Source organism: Artibeus jamaicensis, unplaced genomic scaffold, assembly GCF_021234435.1.
Source record: "Artibeus jamaicensis isolate MK-2021 breed Jamaican fruit bat unplaced genomic scaffold, CSHL_Jam_final contig_781, whole genome shotgun sequence".
Taxonomy (NCBI): Eukaryota; Metazoa; Chordata; class Mammalia; order Chiroptera; family Phyllostomidae; genus Artibeus; species Artibeus jamaicensis.
In genome coordinates, this window is record NW_026521968.1 from 1,763,788 (window position 1) to 1,784,145 (window position 20,358).

A 20,358-nucleotide genomic window follows, 5' to 3' on the forward strand; every position below is an offset into this window, starting at 1 on the left:
GGACAATGCCCAACCAGCTGAGTGAGCCACACCAATTAGGGCCATGTTGGATTTGTAAGGTTTAGTATTTTTTAAAAAGGTAAAATATCTTATTAATACTTCTTATATTTGTTGCATATTAATATTTTTGATATATTGGGTTAAACAAAATATATTAATTAACTTAAATTTATCTTTAAAACAATGCCTTCTTGAAAATGTTAAACTACAAATTTAACTTGCATTATAATTCTGGTGGACAGTGTTAGTCATCCAAGAAGTAGGCAGAGTATGAACATTTCCAAAATTGATAGCACTTCAGATTCTTTTCATGTAGGGAGCAACTCATAAAATTATTGTCCTATGGAATATACTTTAGTAAAGTGATTCAGCTCCAACACATGGTTTTATAATGTGGAGTAGCATCTCCATCTCTCATAATATCATCACAATCTTGGATTCCCCTTTTGCCTTGGTGTCCATAACTAGCTCCTCGTGAGATGGCAACTTGAGGAATCTCAGCACAGTTCTGGTCCAGAGTTTTGGCCCTCTCCCTTATTCAAGTTTCTGCACCTATTTGTTCTTCCTACTTAAAAAATTATTAGGCAAGGATGTGGAGAAGAGGGAACCCTAGTGCACTGTTGGTGGGAATGCAGACTGGTGCAGCCACTGTGAGAAGCAGTATGGACTTCCCTCAGAAAATAAAAAATGGAATTGCCTTTTGACCCAGCCATTCCACTTCTGGGATTATACCTAAGAATCCTAAAACACCAAGTCAAAAAAACCTATGCACCCCAATGTTAATAGCAGCGCAATTTACAATAGCCAAGTGTTGGAAGTAACCTAAGTGCCATCAGTAAATGAGTGGATCAAAAACTACGGTACCTTTACACAATGGAATACTATGCAGCAGAAAGAAAGAAGAAGCTCCTATCTTTTGCAACAACATGGATGGAACTGTAGAGCATTATGCTAAGTGAAATAAGCCAGGTGGTGAAAGACAAATACCATATGATCTCACCTTTAAGTGGAACCTAATCAACAAAACAAACAAATAAACAAAATATAACCAGAGACATTGAAAATAATGAACAAACTGACAGTGACCAGAGGAGGTGGGGAAGGGGATAATGGGGGAAAGAAGGGGAACAGTTATCAAGGAACATGTATGAAGGACACATGGACAAAGCCAAAGGGGGTAGGATCGAGGATGGGAGGTGGGGATGGGTGGGGGTGTGGAATAGAGACAATTGTACTTGAACAACATTAAAAAAAGAATCAACAAAAAAGTATAAAATTTATTGGCAAATGGAAAATCATTGACATGCCATAAGAGTTGGGTGAGTTTTGACAAATGAATATACCTGCATACTATCACTCCAATCAAGACAATATTTTCATGATCCTAAAAAGTTCTCTTGAGTCACTTTACCAGTCAATTCTTATCTCTCAACACCCAGCTGAGGCAACTATCAACCTGCTTTCTCTTCTTGTTTTTTGACCTATTCTCTCACTGTCTCTGTCTCTCCCTTTCTCCCATCATTTTGATTTAATATGGTTACCCTACCTCTCTAGAATCCTCTCTAACATAGGTCTTTTCACCTCCACCTTGGATCTGTGTTTTTTTCAACCACTCTAAGTAACCACTCCATTAGACTAGTAGCCTAACCTTGTTGAGTCCTGCCTAGTTTCTGCCTGTCTAATCATAGTCTCTATTGAGTCAGACCCAGTTTCTTCCAAAGGGGATAAACCAACCAGCTGGAGAGAAACCAGATACTGTGCTGTACTGAATATGACAAAATGGTGTTTCTAGAGCCTAGAATCCCAACTATAGTGCAACCCTGGTTAAAACATTTGTTCCATTTCCACTAGATAATCATGATAAGTAAACTAGTCTACCCCCAAAATAAAATATGTTAGGACAATAAAAAGTGAGCAAAAGATCCAGAGCAGGAGGAAACTGAGAAAACAGTACAGTGGTCATCGACATGACGGCACATTAGAATGTCCATTGGAGCTTTGATGTAATGATGTTCAGGCTAAGTTTCAGGAGTTCTAATGTCACTGGCTTTACATTAAAAACAATTCACAGCTGATTTGAACATACAGCTGGTCTTAAGATCCATGAGCATGGTAAACTGACCCAATTCACTATCCTGGTGAATTATCTATAGGGATCTTCCTGGATATAAAATGTTACCAAAACTTGTCAGCTCAGAGGCTCCATGTGGAAATAATTGGTAGAACAACAGCCATTATGTGATGGTGTTCAGGCAGAAACAAGACCAAGACCAGGACAAAGTTTATTCAATGGCTTCTACATACTGGGACTGCCTCCAAATTGATCCTGACACAGAAGTCATCCCTTCCTCCCACCTCTGACATCCAAGGGACCAGTAAAGAGAAGATACTTTGCCCCTGGGGTGGAGGCCACAAGCACTGCACATAGCAGCATGGCTAAGAAAGAGTATATGGTTGCAGAGAAACTGCAGCCAGTTTGGATAGCTGCAGTGTGCAGTGTGAAAGGGGCCAGTGACCTGATTGTACAGGAAAGCTCCAAGGATTTTGTGTGCCATGCACTGGATTTACATTGTGTCCTGGAGAGGTAAGTAGAACATTACAAATTGTGCACCTGTAAGTCAAGGGTACAACATGATGATTAGTGAGCTAGCTCTGATGGCAATGTGGGATGGTATGCAGGGGAGGCAAGACGGGACCAGAGGCACTAGGTAGAAGGTTGTTGGCATGGTCTATGCCTTTTTCTGGACAGGAATATCCATTTTTCTGCTCCAAGTGTATCCTGGAAAAAGCCCTGGTTTCTTTCAGTCCCTAGAGTTGTCCCCAGCATTAGGATCATGCCAGGACCTCTGGTTGAGGCACCGCCGAGGATTTGGAGCTGGGGGGTTTCTGGGTGGTCATGCAAATCTCTGAACAGAGTGTTCATTTCAGAACTCTACAAAGACCTTTTAGAATGAATGCCAGCATTTGTAGTGAGGGTTATTTCCCACAGTAGCATCACCATGGGTGAACGCATATGAATGTTACCAGCCATCTTTATATTTATCTTGGCAAATTATTTTCAAGACAAATTTGAGTCATGAAAGGAAGTAAGTCTGATGTTTTTGAATTGTGAAAGTGATACATCCTCATTACATTTTTAAACCCTCACCTGAGGATATGTTTATTGATTTCACAGAGGGAAAGAGAGGGAGGGAAGGGAAGAGAGAGACAGAGAGAGAGAGATCAATGTGAAAAAGAAACATCGATCAGTTTCTTCTCATGCACACCCTGACAGGTGATCAAATCCATGACCCAGGCATTTGCCCTGATGGGAAATCAAACCTGAAACCTTTTTGGTGTACAGAATTATGCCTGAACTAACTAAGTCACCTGCCAGGTGGAGAAACATCACTTTTTTATGACCCCAAACACTGCGCTTGGGTGCTTACCTGATTCATTTTCCTTTGCTCCTATTGTCTGCTTCCAAGTCTCAAATATTCAATATCACTCAGAGAATTAAGACCCATCATAGGCTCTGAGGGGCAGAGAGCATTTGCAAAAGGGGTTATTTCAATACTTGTTTCTGTAAGATCTGGAACATTTGATAAAAACCTATTCATTACCTTATAGTAGCTCCTTATAAAGTTGCTCTGGAATCCAGTGCTGGCCCCTGGGATGCATTAGTAAAACGGTTTCTCCAAGTGCGCTGAGGCTGCTCATCAGATCCCTGGCTGCCCCTCCCACAGCTGTGTCTAGAAGGGAGTAGCTCCCTCTGCAGCACTGTCTCCTCCTCTCAGAGACTGTCCAGAACTGGCCGTGACTCCTGCCCTTTTCTCCATTCCACCACCATGGACAGGATGCCTTTTCATGGGATGCAAGGAATCCACTCCCCACCCCATTTATTTGAAGGCAGTTACTTGTCTCCTAAAAGAAGCACATATGGGCAGGACCACAGATATTGCTTCATCCTTGATGCTCTATTTCTACAAAGGAAACTGACCAGTCATTACTTATTATTCTAATTTAGGTGAACTAGGAAGTGAATTGCACCTAAATCTACACTGGATGCTGGGTGCTCAGGTTCCAGGATGCACTGGCCCCTTTCCCACAGCTTCAGAACGCTGCCCTGGCAGGGGTGTGGGAGACACTTGGCCCTCCTCCTTTGCTTTAAGGATGAGGAAATAAGACTTAGGGCAGGGAAGACACCAGTTTATGGGTTTCATTTTGTGCTTTTGTTCTCAGCTCAGACAGGGTTTTGACAAGGATCAAGCAGAAATTTTTCAGAGCAACAGAGGCATGTCACAGGGCCAGGATTAAGCCCCTCAGAGGCATTCGGTGTGAACCTAACCTGGTCTTTGCAGCTGTGTTTGGGCCATTTATTACAGGCTTCCAAACCATTCCAAGCTTGCTACTTGGCTAACGTGCTTGGACACCGACCCTGCAGGACCACACAAATGGACTCTTGGTTCCTCACTTAATTCTATGTATACCTTGTCCCAACTTCAGCTTGCTTCCATGCTTTATTTTCCCTAAAGATTTTGTGATTTCTCCTCATTTCTTATCTCATCCCACACAGTATTTTTGTGCTGGGTGCTTTGGAACAATTACCATTCAATTTTTCATTTAAGGTATAAAATAATCCTTATTCACAATAACATGTTTTTAGATGTCCAATGTATAAGCTAATGCAGGTATAAAAGCCTCTATGACTCCACTGTGCCTCTGAGTCACCAATGAATCTCCATTTTTAATCAAATGTCTCAAATGCCCCAGGATGAATCTTTGAGTGCACTGTGTTCTCCTCAGATTCAGAATCAGAAAATTTGGGGTTCAGTGTAGAAATTTGCATTTCAGGTACCCCTAATGGAGGTGTTTCTGGTGATTCTAATGTAGAATCAGTGCTGCAGTGTGGCTGGTTGAGGAACATATGACCCCTGTTCTGAGGGAACTTAGAATCTAATAAAAGATACTATGAGATGGATGGGTGGGTGAGTAAATGATAGATAGATAGATAGATAGATAGATAGATAGATTTTTTTGAGATTCTGCTTAAACAACTAAGATGTCTGGTTTATTCTCCTTTGACTCTATCACCTGGAACTTTTGGGTCTGTAGAAGAGAATGTGCCGGGGGCATAAGTTTGACCCAAGGACAGAGCCTCACTAGGACAGAAGAAGGTGTAACCCCAGGGTCTACCACAGTGCCTCAATGGGCATTAGACAAATATCTCTTTTAAATGAATAAATTAATGAATAAGTTAATGAATGAGTGAATGAGTTCTATTGTTTTTCACTTGGCCCATGACTTCCCACTACAGCTCCTCAGCTGCACTTGGCTTCATGTCTCAATCCTAGGCAGAAAGTGGGATGCAAATAAAATGTCAAAGATATTTCCTCTAAAAACTGTAAGACATTGGTGTGCAACAGCATTCCTTAACCTATTTATATAACAAATGGGGTGAGAAGCCTTCCTTTCCTTCTTGGGCTGGGAATGCAGAGCTGCTTTGATGTTCACATGGCTAACAAGCCATGGAGTCTTAAGGCCCTAAACTGCTTGCATGAGCAGAAACGATGCACTGGGGTGGTGAGATGGAAGGAGTGTTGTCCATCAGCAGGTGTCTGGCCAGTAGGTGAAGGGCGTGGTAGCAAGGTATCTGCAAGGACCATTGCAGACATTGGGAAACTTGGCTGCATTCATCACCAAAAAGATCTTTCAGGGCAGGAGAGAAAGGCATGGTAGGTACAATGTGGTAGATGATGTGCCATATGTGTGAGCTTTCACTGGACATTCCTGTACTAAATGGAGAAGTTCTGGCAGAAAAAAAGAAGTGCTTCTTTCACTATAGTGAATACCTGCAGATTTTGCTAAAATGTTACTCTGATTCTGTGACAGGTCTGGGGTGGGAACTAAACTTCTCCATCTAAGAAGCTCCCAGGAGATGCTAATGCTGCTGGTCTACTTTGAATAGCAAAGATCTAAAGAAATTGAACTTTTAGGCAATACTAAGAGCCAGTGAAGAAAAGGTTCTTACTATAAATAGGACACCAAGAATAAACCCACAACAGTATTGTTTTTGGAGAAGTCTAGATGACACATAAATGAGAAGTCAATTTAAAGCCAGAAGAATTTACCACAATAGGTGTAATATTCTATCAAGAACACTGATGGACAGGATTTATACAACAGAGTATTTGGGGATAGTTTTCTGAAGATCTTAGCAGAACCAGTACATGGAAACGCTATTCTGAGGACAGAATAGAAACTGTTAAAAGGAAAAGAGTAATGAGCTCTTTGCTATCCATCCTACATTTATTTCTTTTATTCCTCAGAATAAGCAGTGGCAGACTAGGGAGCTGAACAGAGGGTGTGTCTTGTGGTGGTGGGAGCCAGAGCAGTGGCTGTTCATTATTAAAGGAAAATGGTAAGTGTGTACATAGTTGATTAGATGGTCTCTAAGGCTCATGTCCACTTAAACTCTATAGTCCATTAATTTACCTAAGTCTTACTGAATAGCTGGAACTTTAAATCAATACCATTTTATTAAATATTTTATTCTTTATACAAAAAAAGAAAGTAACTTTTTGTTTAAAGGAAAACTAAATTGGACAATAGTTTGTAGATATTTATTGACTGGATCAAAGAACTACAAGTGGTTTCTACAATTAAGTATGACTATAATAATAATAATATTATCTAAATTACAGAGCAAATTTATATACCCCCCAAAATGGGGGGTACAGGAAAGAGCTGGGATGAAGATTATCTATCATTCTATCTATCTATCATCTATCTATCTATCTATCTATCCATCTATCCATCTATCTATCTCACATCTTACTTTCCAATTTTTTCCTAAGTGAAAGACATGTTGACATGTGCTAGGGAAAGAATACGCCTCCCACTGGCACTCATGAAATTTCAGCTTTTGTCCTGAAATAGTGGGTGAGATAAAGTGTCAGCACATGCTTAAATATGTCTTGTTTCTACTGGAAAGTTTAAATCATACTGAAAAATTATTGGTGGCTATCTAAAAAAGATAAGGAAAAATAAGATCAAGAGTTTGAGATTCTGGACATATTTTGTTTCAGACTCTAAGTGATCATAATACCACTGCTATTAAAAGTTGCAAGAATTTTCAAAGGAATGTAAAGGGAACCAACTTCTGATTTATTAAAGAGAGGCTTTAAGTTTATCCACTAGTGTATGTCAATCTGGTTAACAAAAAAATCTGAAAATGTCCAACTATTTAAAACTGTAAAATTAGGTGAAACGAAAAATGGCAGATGCACTAAAAGGCATCAAAATTAACAAATTCAAAAACTGTTTTGAACCATGGAAAAACAACATCTCAATAGGTATATTGCATCCAGCAGAGAATACTATGAAAGTGGCAGAAGTTTAAACATGTAAGAATAAATACACAATTTTTTATAAATAAATTCTGTTTTGGGGGGTCCCCCCTCAAACTCTTATACTCACTGAACTCTGTTTTTTTCTTTTAATACTCCATAAACCTGCTCTTGCAAGGTCCATCCACAAACTATTTGCAGGTAATGTTAATGGACAGTTCTAAGTCCTTAGGCAAGAAAGCCTCACTGGGAAACATTTGGAGCTGTTGACAAAGTTCTCCGTCTTGCAGCACTTTTATCTTGACTTCAGTGATGTTGTCCTTTCCTGATTTTCCTCCTACTTATCAGATTGCTTCTTTGAAATCTTTGTGGATTTTTTGCCAGTCCAACCCTCAGATACAGGTGTTCTGTAGAGACCTCTTCACCTTTCTCACTCAATACGCTTTCTCCCAGATGATCACTGACATCAAGCTCTTGGCTGATGACTACTATTCACTGGTTCAACAAATACACACTGAAAGAGAAACAAAGTCAAAAGATGAATGTCTGAAAAGACCAACAAAATAAGTCAACTCATTTTGAAACTGATTATAAAAGGAAGTAAAAAACACATACGATTAGAAATAAGAAAAGAGATATCACAGATACAGAAGAAACAGAAAGGTTCATAACAATTTCTACATCTGACCCCTATGGTGATATATTTGAAATCCTTGAAAAATGGTTTCATAATAAAATATAATTTACTAAATTTGACTCAAGAGGTAGAAAATTTGAGTTGGCCAATTTGAAATAAATGACATTGGAAAAGTGATTAAAGAAGCACCATTGGAACAGGCATTGAGACCCAGATGAGTTCCAGCCAACATTTTTAGAGAAGAGGTAATTGAATGGTTATGAAAAAATACAATAAAAATAAACTATTAAAAATAAGTAAATATGCCTTTAAAAAGTGGTAACTGTACCAACAGTTAATTCCAGATCATGAAAAACAGGAGAAACCTCAATTCATTGCATGTAGCCAGAATACATATAATATAAAAACTTAAGCCCTGGCTGGTGTAGCTCAGTGGATTGAGCCCGGGCCTGCAAACCAGAGGATCCCGGTTCGATTCCCAGTCAGGGCACATGCCTTGGTTGCAGGTCAGTTCCCAGCAGGGGACACATGAGAGGCAACCATACATTGATGTTTCTCTCCCTCTCTCCTTCCCTTCCCCTCTAGAGATAAATAAATAAAATCTTTTTTAAAAAACTTGAAAATGTACCACAAGAAAGAAACTTTAACTAACCGCACTAATGAATACAAAAAATTTTAAATATATATACTATGAAATGGGACCTTGCAACATATCAAAAGGATGATCAATTAAAGTTGATTCCAGAGTCTGTGTTAGGCAATTCATCAAAATACTATACTAAATGAACAGATTAAAAAGAAAAATAACATTGAACATATCAATAGCTTCTGAAAGACATTTAAGATCTATTTATAACAAAACTCCAAGTAAGATACTGATTAAAAAAGGAACTCAGATTCAATAAATAGAATACAGCCTTTGTCCCCCAAATCAACAGCAAATATTACAAACTATTTTAATTAATTTTCATATTAAATTAATTAAAATTAATTAAAGTAATACAAGGTATTTTAATTAAATAGAAAAATAATTATTATCTCAATTAAAATCAGGAATCACACTGCAATAGAGAAAAGTAAACTATTTTAATTAAAATTAGGAACTCAGCAGGGATGCTTGGTCTCGACCTTATTGTTGTTCAAAATTATTTATGATGTTTCGGTGATTTAATAAGAAAAGCAATAAAATAAATTTTATAAAATTTAAAAAATAATAATACTTTTGCTGGTAAAATTATTACACACTTAGAAAACACAACAAGCTTTGTAAGAAACCCAATTCTTTCATGTAGAGAATGTCCAGCCCCAGGGCAAAAAAGCCCATTATTTTGTAGAATATTGTAATTTGTGGATATATTTGATTGCTTTTTCATGGTGAAATTTAACTTAAACCTCCATAAACTGGACAAAGGTGGGCCAGAAACTTAATTAGATTCTCATTTTTCATTTTGGAATAAAAGAAATAGATAAGACCATTTGGTAAATTGATTTGATCACAATTTGCTGTTATTGTTAGTACTGCTAAATAGTATTTTATTATATGGACATTCACAATTTATTTATCTATTCTTCTGCTGGTGGATGTTTTCAGTTTTTTAAAAATCATTGTGAATAGAAGTACTAAGAACATTGTATGAAAAGCTTTTTGGGGGTATATGTTTTCATTTTTTTTAGGTTCCTCAGAGTGGAATGGCTGAGTTGAAAGAGCACACCCAGTAGTCCTGCCTCATCCGTGGAGGATAAGTCACATGGCAAGACCCTCAGTGGATGCCTGAAACCACAGATAGAGCTGAACTCTATACCGACTATGCTTATTTCCTGTATGTATGAACTTTGCCACTTAAAAGAGGCACTTCAGGGTTTCCCTCCTGCATATCTGAATTGCCAGCTTCACTACACTTGCTCTTTGGGGCCATCGCTAAATAACATAAGGGTGACACTGTGACAGTTGTTGATGGCTACTTAGTGACTAATGGGCTTTGTATATGTGGTGTGGATACCTCGAGCAAGGGAACGGCTCACATCCTGGATGGGATAGAGCATGGTAGCATGAGATTTTGTGATATTACTCAGAATGGTTCTCAATTTCAAACTTATGAATTGTTTATTTCTGTAATTTTCCATTTACTACATATATATGCAGATCATTGTGGGTAACAGAAATTGTGAAAAGTGAGAAAATGGATACTATAGGATTCCATTTTTGTAAAATTCTATAGTGACAAAAACAGATAAACTATTGCCTAGTTTTGGGAACAGATAGAGGAATGAACTGCAAAGGATTCTAAGGAGTCTTTTGGTGATAATGTCAAAATTGTACACATTTTTAAATTGAATTTATTGGAGTAACATTGATTAATAAGATTATATAGGTTTCAGGGATACCATTCTATAAGACATCATCTGTGTATTATATTGTGTGCTCACCACCCCAAGTCAAATCTCCTTCCATCACCATTTATACCCTCATACCATCTTCTACCTCCCCCTCCACTCCCTTTCTCTCTGGCAGTCACCATACTGTTGTCTGTGTGTATAATTTTTTTCTTAATCCCTTCACTGTTACCAGCCAGCCTCCCAACACCCCTTCCCTCTGACAACTATCAGTATGTTTTCTATCTATGATTGTTTCTATATTGTTTGTTAATTTGTTTTGTTCATTAGATTTCACATATGAGTGAAATCACATCGTACTTGTCTTTCTCTGACTGGCTTACTTCACTTAACATAGTGCTGTCCGGGTCCATTCATGCTGTTGCAAAAGGTATGGCCTTCTTCCTTTTTACAGTTGCATAGTATTCTATTATGTAAATGTACCATAGCATGTTTCTCCACTCATCTACTGATGGGCACTTGGCCTGCTTCCAAATCTTGGCTGTTGTAAATAATACTGCTATCAACATAGGGGCACATGTATTCAAAATTCTACATTTTTATTGTGCAAGTAGTTTCTGGGTATAATTATTTGTTAAAATTTCATCGAATCATACAATTTAAATGTATGACATTAATTGCACATAAATAATACCTCAGTAAAGATGTTAAGTCCATATTCAGGGTATTAACTGTTATAGATTAAATTAGTTATCAGTTAATTGGTTGTTATATAACCATATTAATATTGTTGTTTTAAGCTGGGTATTTTGGTATTACTATATTTTGTTGCCTATATACACTTTTGTTTTGCATATTATTATTAATATTGTCTTTTTATTCATGAAGTTTTCCTTGAGGCTATGATTATATTCCAACATTTTCTAAAGTTTGATTCAATGTTTTTCAACATAAATTTTCACATAAAAAACAGTCAAATAATATATCATTTTTTTCTTGAGGACATTCCATCTACAGCCATCCATTATCAGGGTTATTTTGCAACTTTCTTTCATCAGTATCTGGGGAGATGAAAGAACAATGGTTGGATGTCATGCAGCCAGAAAGGAGTTCTGATCATACCTGAGACTTATCAAGCAGAAGTACCACTTTTGTTATTACTAGTTTGCATTTATAATAGAGAGCTTGAGAAACCTTTCACCTCAGTGGAATAAAATATCTATGCTATTGTGCCTCCTGGACAATGAGGACCCTGTGTGCAACCACTTATTCTGTAGCCCTCTCAGCTCCAGGACTCACTTGGGGGTGTCTGCTTGGTGGTATGAATGTCCTATGTGGAGCTGTGGTACAGCTTTCCTGAGACGGTAAGACTTTAGCCTTCCAGAGTCTGCATCTATGTTACAGGAGGGCGAACAAGATGGGAGAGGAAGTGACTGCTGAATGAGCCAGCCCATATCTTCCACAATGACAAAGATAATGTGGTGGCACATTTAAAAAAAAAATCGCATTGGGACCCTACCCCACACTATAAAAAACCCAGTTGAAAAAGTAAGAATAAAATAAAATTTGATAAAATCATCATAAAGTAAAAATTTAAATGGGATAAGCTTAGCAATAGAATTCTTACAAAGAAATCTTAAACTAACTTCCTAAGCAAGATCGAAAGTCTAAAAACTATAAAAGACAATATTTTTCCTACACAAAAGTGAAATGTTTAGATTACAAAAAAAATGGAATAAACCGCTGTTACTCACAGTATGGCCAGTGGCACAGTGGTGATCCACATTTAGTTACCAACTTGTGTCATGGCATGTACAGAAACTGAGAATAAGCACTTATAAACTAATACAGATGTTGCCATGACATCTGAGTGTGTGATTCTGTATTATATGAAACATTGGTCTGTTATGGATTGGAAATTTTAAAATAATACCACAAACAAAATGCTTAGACATATATGAGTTCTGGAAAAAATTATTTGCAATACAACTAAAAAGTATTAAAATTGATAGTATACACAAATTATACAAATTAACATAAACAATGAAAATAACAGACCAAGGAAAAATCTGTAATTCAGAGAAGTGAAATCCAAATGTTCAATATGTCATTTAGATTTATAAGTGGTCAGGGCTATGTTTCTACTCTTCAGACATATAAACTGAAAAGAGCTATAATACCTATTGCTAATGCAGGTATGGGGAAATTCTTTCTTTCTTATAATTTTTATTTTTTATTGTTGCTTGATTACAGTTGCCCGCATTACCTCCCCATTACTGTCCTCTGCCCTACCCACCACAATTTCCCACATTCAATCCTCCACACCCCCCATTGTGGATCCTTTAAACATGTTCCTTGATGACCCCCAATATCTCCCCACTCCCCTATGGTCACTGTCAGTGCAGATATGGGGAAATTCTATATAGGGAAATTCTATATATGAACCAAAGTACATGTCAGGAATAGGGAAATGGCTGAATAAACTACAGTTTACCCACTTCAGGGAAACTTATGTAGCTATTAAAAGAATGAATTAGAATTATACCAATTACCTTGGCAGGAGTTTTATGAGATTTACTTGAGTGAGTAAAACAAGATGCAGAAAATGTTTAATATGATCTCACTTTTATGAAACAATAAATGAAAAATGTCATATATATTTTTGCATCTATATATGTCAACACATAATTATGAAACATGGAGAAAAATAAAAAAGACATACAAGTATACTAGGTTGTTAGCATAGGTTATTATGGATTGTGCTGGTGAAGATGTGGATGGGTATGGGGAGGAGTGGGAAGGAGGCAAGAAAAAGTAAAGAGAAGTGTATTGTAAATCCATCATGCATGGGAGGATTCAATTCATGTGAAAGTGTCCATTTTGTGCATATGCATAAGACATATTTTAGCACCATCTTTACAAAGAATGAGTTAGCTTCACTTGTCCTAGCTCATAAAAGTGGTTATAATAAAATGACAATAAAATAAGTCAATGAGAAAATCAATCAGGAAATCAATAAGGAAAAGGTTAATATCTTGGTAGAAAAATGATCAAAGGTTACATATAGCAATTCGATAAGAGATACAAATCACCATTTACCATGTGAACAATATGCAACTTCATTAATAATCAAAGAAATGCAAGTGAAAATCCTATGAGATGATTTTTGTCATATGTCAGTGTTTGAAATATTATTAATATTGCCAAACCTTAGGTTGAGGGTCACACTCTCATATACACCTTCAGAGAGAATAAAAATTAAAATAATGGTTTTGGGGAGAATATATGCAATATGCTTCAGAAACATACATATGTCACTGATGTTAATTCCATTCTAAAATTTTGTCCTATCAATGTAAGATATAAGTGGGAAGAGATCTTTTATATGAAAGAATGCTTATCAATAGTTGTTAATAAATTAATGAAATAATAGTATCCTAGTTTTATTTATAGTCATGAAAACATTGGAACCATCCAAATGCCCTACAGAAAGGAATTAAATAAACTATGTACCTATAACATATCTACTGTCATAAAAACATACTCATAACATGCTGTGAAAAGTGCAGGTACAGTATTAAAATTTTGTTAAGTTTTGAGTAAAATGTTATACATTGATGTGTAAAAAGTTGGAAAGATAAACTTAAAATATTAAAAGTAACTTTGGGGAGGATGATGAGATTACAGATAATGTGTTTTTGCCTGTGTGCTGTTCTGTGGTTTCCAAATTTTCTATATTGAGCAATCGTTTTAATTAAAATGAAAAAAGATGTTATAAAAATGGTAAAAGGCTATAAAGATTACCATCTTCTGAAAGTGCACTCTGAAGGGAGATTGAGCAGGTAAGAGTTCAGTGTTCTATTCAGGAAGGGAGCTGGCCACCCAGCTGTGTCACTCTCTCAATATGCTTGACATATGAACTATAACCTTTTTGCTTTCAAAGCTGGAGATATAATCAAAGGCAGGTCATTAGTTAATTGCTTTGACGTTATTTCTGAAGTCCCTAGTGGACAATTGTAAATGATAAGTAATATCACTATTGCTTAAACTATTGTGGACCAGCCTATTATTGCTTTATCAGCACTGACTCAGGGTTTTACATGCAAATGGTCCTCACCTTGGGGTACTCTAAGTTTAAGAGATCCAAAATGGATGTAAGCTCTTTGAACTACTTTATATACATACAAACTGTCAGGAAAGTATGCATTTACCCTTATAATAAAAGGAGTACAGGCTGACAAAACCTTATTTTAATTGCTCATTTTTATTTTAACATAAAATATAATTTCTAGTTGATGCATTGTGATAAGTTGGGCATTAGAATGGGTTTTGTTAAATATGTACATTGGGAAAGCTGATTTACTAAACTGATCAAAATTTGGGTTTTAGAATAGTCTTTCAAAGATGGAGTAAGTTATTTTTGGCACTGACATTATTCTTATAATTGCATGTAATATCAGGTTCAGTCACACTACTTAAAGTTTTATTTTAACTCTGCTTCCAGATATGAACTTTAGCAACAACTTAGTGTGGCATTTCTGAAAGAGAAAAAAACATAGGGCATAACAAACACTCTCCAGCAAACTAGGGGCAGAAAGACTGACACAAGGTCATGATTATTAGCTGAAGAGCTACTACCAGAATCTACATTGTATGCTTCCTAGTTTTTTATTCTCCTTGGGTTAAGGGTAAACTTCCTACAAATAACTTATGCATAAGAAGTAACAAACATCCATGTGCATGCACTGAAAATCAGAAAGATAAAATTTTGCACAGAGCATTATCTTGTTGCTATTATTAGTTCCTTGTAAAAGAAGAAATATTGAAGCATGAAGAAGTTAAGTATCTTGGTTAAAGTCACACAGCTAGTCTGAAGCAAAGTTGGGATTTGAGCTTGGGCAGTCTGAATCCAGAGCCTTGGCCTTAACCCATTTATAACAACATTACAGTCCTATCCCTGGGAAAAAAAGGTCAACTAGAAGCACTGTGAAGAGTTCTCTAATAAAATGACTAATTTTGGCAACTGGCTGAGAGGGGAGATGGGGAACCCATTCAGTCTTACTTACTTATGTATCAGATAACTGATACATATCTTACAAATGAGTTTCTAGCTGGTGGAATTAAATATTTTTCATTGTAAAAACCAAGGAACTTAAAAAAATTAAAAACCAACTAGCTGAACATTCTGGCCATTGTTGGTTATGAGGCATGTTATATGTTTAAATATTTTATCTAATTTAGTACCTGAATTAAATTAATAGTATCTCAATCCAGCCAACTGGTGCTTTTAAAAACACTGTCTGCTCTTGGTCTGTTCTGTTAGTGGCAAGAACAAAAAGTCAAAGGGTTTTTAACATTACTTCTTTTACTATTTTCTGAGCATCTTCTGAGTTAGATTAATGTGTGGTGATATTGCAACTATAGGAAGTTTAGCATGGGAAATAGAATTTTGACAGTCCAGGAGTACTCTTCTAGGTGGAAATAAACAACTATATCTTGACTCCAAATCAAAGTTTACAATAAATCACAAAACAAACAGTTGTTCCCCAGTGCAGCCACCTAAAGCCTTCAATTTAGCAGAACTTGCCAAAGAAGGAGACAACAATCTCTGGTCTCTGTCTTGCTGGAAATAGAAAATGTGTGGAATGGGCATTATCCCCTGGGAACTGCTCAGAGTTCATCTTATAATATTTTTTAAAGTTAAAAACCTGATAACTTCCTACAGCCTCCTTTGGGTCTGCTTGAGGTCATTCTTCTCATGTAGAGCGCTAATAATGTGAATGCTTTCCTTGTGATATATGTGAAAGGTCTGACTAAGTAAAAGCTGCATAGTAAATGGGAATAGACAATGTTGTGCCTGCCTCTCCAACACTATCCTTTTCAGCAGACCCACCCAGCCTCCACTCAGCTGCCTCCTCCTGTCCCATTTCTGTGAGCTCTGTTATGGCAATCAGGTATAGGCACATCATCTCTTGCCATCATCTTTGTCAAGGTCACCAGTGTCCTCCACATCCCCAAGTTCAATGGTTAATTCTCACTCTCCATCTTGCATAAGCTATCCGTGGCATTTTCCTTCTGGCTTTCAGAACAAATACCATCTTCTTTTCATTGTCTTCCTAACTCACTGGGTGTTCCCTTTTCAATTAACCAGATCCCCATCATTTTTCCACCTTGCATGAAGAAGTACCTCAAAAATCTGTCTTGGATTTCTTCTCATTTCTAACAATATTTATGTCCTAGGGGAATTATTTCAGTCCCGTGGCTTTAAATACCAATTCTGTGATGATGATTCCCACATTTAATTTCCAGTCTCTCTCAGACTTGAAAACCTCCACGTTGCCTATCTGACGTTAGCTGAATGTCTCATAGTCATACAAACTAAGCATAGCCAAAACAAAATTCTTAAATTGTACATATCCCTAAGACCACTTTTTTCCTTTTCTAGCTCCATTTAAAAATAAAGTCATACAAAGAAAGCTGAAACCATCTTTTTAGGTGATGGGGAAAACTCAGGGAATCCTGACACACATTCCCCTTTCTAACACAACTCATGTTTAATTTATCATCAAATTTTGTCAGTTCTACTGAATCAAACAATGTTGGGGGAAACTCATTTACTTGCATTACTTTTACACTATTCCAGGGTTTCTCTATTGACACTCTGGGTTGGACAATTTCCTGTTGTGGTGGGGGCTGTCCTGTGCACTGTAAGATGTTTAGCAGCATCTCTGGCCTCCACCCACTAGGAAGCTATAGCACATTTTATTTTCTCTGGTTGTGACAACCAAAAGTGTCTCCAGACACATGTCCCCTTGAGAGCCATGGCTCTATTCCAGGCTATCTTCATCTTTCACCTGGATGATCTTAGTGGCCTCACAGCTGGCTTCCTTGCCTCCCCTCTTGGTCTCATACAATCTATTGTCTACCCAGCAGCCAGAGTGATTTTTATATATAGTCCAGATTATTTTACACTTGCAGCAGCTCTGGTGATAGGCTGTTTGGATTTCTCTTTAAGAGAACATGCTAATGGAAGCTTTCCTGGTGGTTGATGTCAAACATCTAGCTGCCACCCTCTTAAATCTGCTTGATGCTTTTCTCAGTCTTATTCTCAGGCTGACATTTCTCAACCATGCAAGACTTCCTTTTGTCTTAATAATTTTTATCATCAATTTCCTCCTCCTGGAATTCTACTGTGCTGGTTATCTGTATGGTGAACTTACTTAAAGTCTTTGGTTAAATATCACTTTCTTTTTTATTTTTTTAAAGATTTTACTTACTTATCTTTAGAGGAGAAGGCAAGGAGAGAGGGAGAGAAATATCAATGTGTTGTTGCCTCTCCTGTGTCCCCTGCTGGGAACTAGCCTGCAACCCAGGCATGTGCACTGACTGGGAATTGAACCTCAATCCTTTGGTTCGCAGGCCCACACTCAATCCACTGAGCTACACCAGCCAGGGCTAAATATCACTTTCTTAATGAGGGTCATTCTGATCTTCTTCAAAATTGTAACCTAACTGTCATGTCCCGCAGCATCTCCATGTTCCTCCCACTGCACTTCTCTCCATTGTATTAATTACTATTATATTTATTATATTATATTATAGTTTGTTTTGGTCTCTGATATATTTCAAGTGCCTAAATCAGTACCTAGCACAGAATAGAAATTCAATAAATAATCATCAAAGAAAAAAACTTGCCTTAATATCTCAAAATGCAATTTCTTATTTGTATGTTTACCTCATTAAACCAACAGCTTTCTGTGGACAATAGTTTTGCTTTATCTTTGCATTTCTGACATAACTAGAGAGCAAATTAAATTCTCCATACCTGTTTGATTAAATCAATTACTTTAATATCTATGAAAATGTTGTTGGGAATAAGAACCAATAGGTTGTTCTTAAGATTCCATGTCACATTATCTTGAAACTGCTGTATCCAGGCTCACTAAATGGTAGTTGTAAATAATATCACATGGAAAAATAACTAGCACAAGCTATTAATCATTGTTTGTTTTCCTAGTTACCTTTACTGAAATTATTTTTGTTTGTTCATATGTTTTTTGTTACTAATTACTAATTCTACTGGTATGTACATCAGAGTGTCTTTTTTAGTTCCCAGTTTATTACATTAATTCAATAACATGCTGAAACAAAAAAGTGACAATTGTAAACAAGTGATAAATCCCTAGGAAATAATTGATACTTTATGTGGGAGTTTACAGCATGAAGAATTCAATTCCAGCTTTCTGAGTGACAATAGGTGTAACTCTGAAGATTTTTTTCCCCAAGAAGTAACATGTGACTAAGCTTTAGGGAACATCTATACTCACTAAAACTTCTATATTCACTTTCTCCAAGGTGTTTTTACTTCTTCTCAGGGGAAAGTATACAGATTTGATCAGACCCTGACAATAGGCATGGGTCTCTTCACATTTCTAAAGGGGTAGGGACACATAACATTAAATTAGATCAAGTGCATGAGACAGTGCTCTTGCTTCTTTTCTGCTTTCACACATCTGAAGTTCTGCTGGTCTGGACTCCTCACTCTCCTTCATCTCTATTTTCAGTCCTGCTCTGGTAGAAAGTAGAAACATTGACAAACTGGCAGGTGTCAGAGGGGCTAAAATTGCATAATGAAAATCCTTTCAAATAGTTTTTTTTTCATTTATTTAATGGACAAATATGTATTTAATATCTACTAGTATAGAACACTGTACACATAAATTAAGCATTTAAAATGTTAGTAAGTAAAATGACCAAGAAACTCAAAGTATAAATCATCAACATTTTTAAAAGCATTAATTTCATGGAGGAATGCTTCTTTGATGAATACAGTATAAGAAAATATAGCATATTCACATACATATTATTACATTCTTCTAGCTGGGCTTCAGCAGTAACTAGAGAGGGAGTAGTCAGGGACAGTGGAGGAAGGCATTTATTTTTTATTAGTCATAACAAATGAGAAAAATAAACCAAACTGGCAAAAAGTAGGGATGAAGTACAGTGATTGAATATTTTATTGAAGGAGACGTGCATTTGCATGCAAAATTTCAAGTCTGCCAAACATATATGAAAACTACAATTTTCTATCAGTTAATCTCTGCTATTTAAAGTTTTAGGGAGGAAGGTAAGCAAACTGTATCCGTTGTTCATAAAACTGAATGACCACTTTCAACCCCCAAAAGGGAGTACTTGGCAGATGTTTTAAGTGACTTCCTGGATATTTATGGAGTAAATGCTGAAATACAAAAATAGCTACAAAATCCCTTTTACTGGGAAGATGATATGAGAAAAAACAAAACTGACCACCTCTCCTAGGACAAGGGGATGAAAAATATGGAATAAGAAAGATGAACAGGCTAACTAAGACAATAGGCAGAAAATTATGTGTAGTAAATGGTGTTACAAGAAGACAGCACTGAGAAGTGGTGGGTATGGACTAAAATGACTATTCAACTAACACTGATAGAACCTTAGGGCATTCTACCAAATCCAGGAAACCAGGAGACTTAACATCTTTACCTAATACATAGAAAAAAACACAGGGAAGCTGGCAAAATGAGAAGACAAGGAGACCTGTCCTAAATTAAAGAAAAAAAGACTTTGGAAAAAGAACTAAACAAAATAGAAACAAGCAATCTACCAGATGCAGAGTTCAAAATACTTGTTACAAGGATGCTCAATGAACTTAGTGAGAACCTCAATAGCATAAAAAAACACATGGAAACCATAAAAAAGACCTAGTCAGGAATTAAATGAAGAATAATTTACAAGGAATCAACAGTAAAGTGTATGACAACAAGAATAAAATCAGAGATTTGAACATAAGGAAGCAAAAACCACCCAATCAGAGCAGCAAAACAAACAAAAAAGAATCTAAAGAAATGATGATAATATAAGGAGTCTCTGGGACAACTTCAAGTATACCAACTTTTGCATCATGGGGTGCTGGAAGGAAAAGAGAGAAAGCAAGAAATTGAAAACTTAATTGAAAAATAATTTTGGAAAACTTCCTTAACCTGGTGAAGGAAATGGACATAAAAGTCTAGGGAGCACAGA

The 20,358-nt window shown here is 36.6% G+C and overlaps 1 pseudogene; it reads left to right on the top strand.

Annotated features, from left to right (window-relative positions):
• Nucleotides 1–2,432: 2,432 nt before the first annotated feature.
• The window catches only part of LOC119056309 (C-1-tetrahydrofolate synthase, cytoplasmic-like), a 153,624-nt pseudogene continuing 135,698 nt past the window's right edge, over nt 2,433–20,358 (top strand).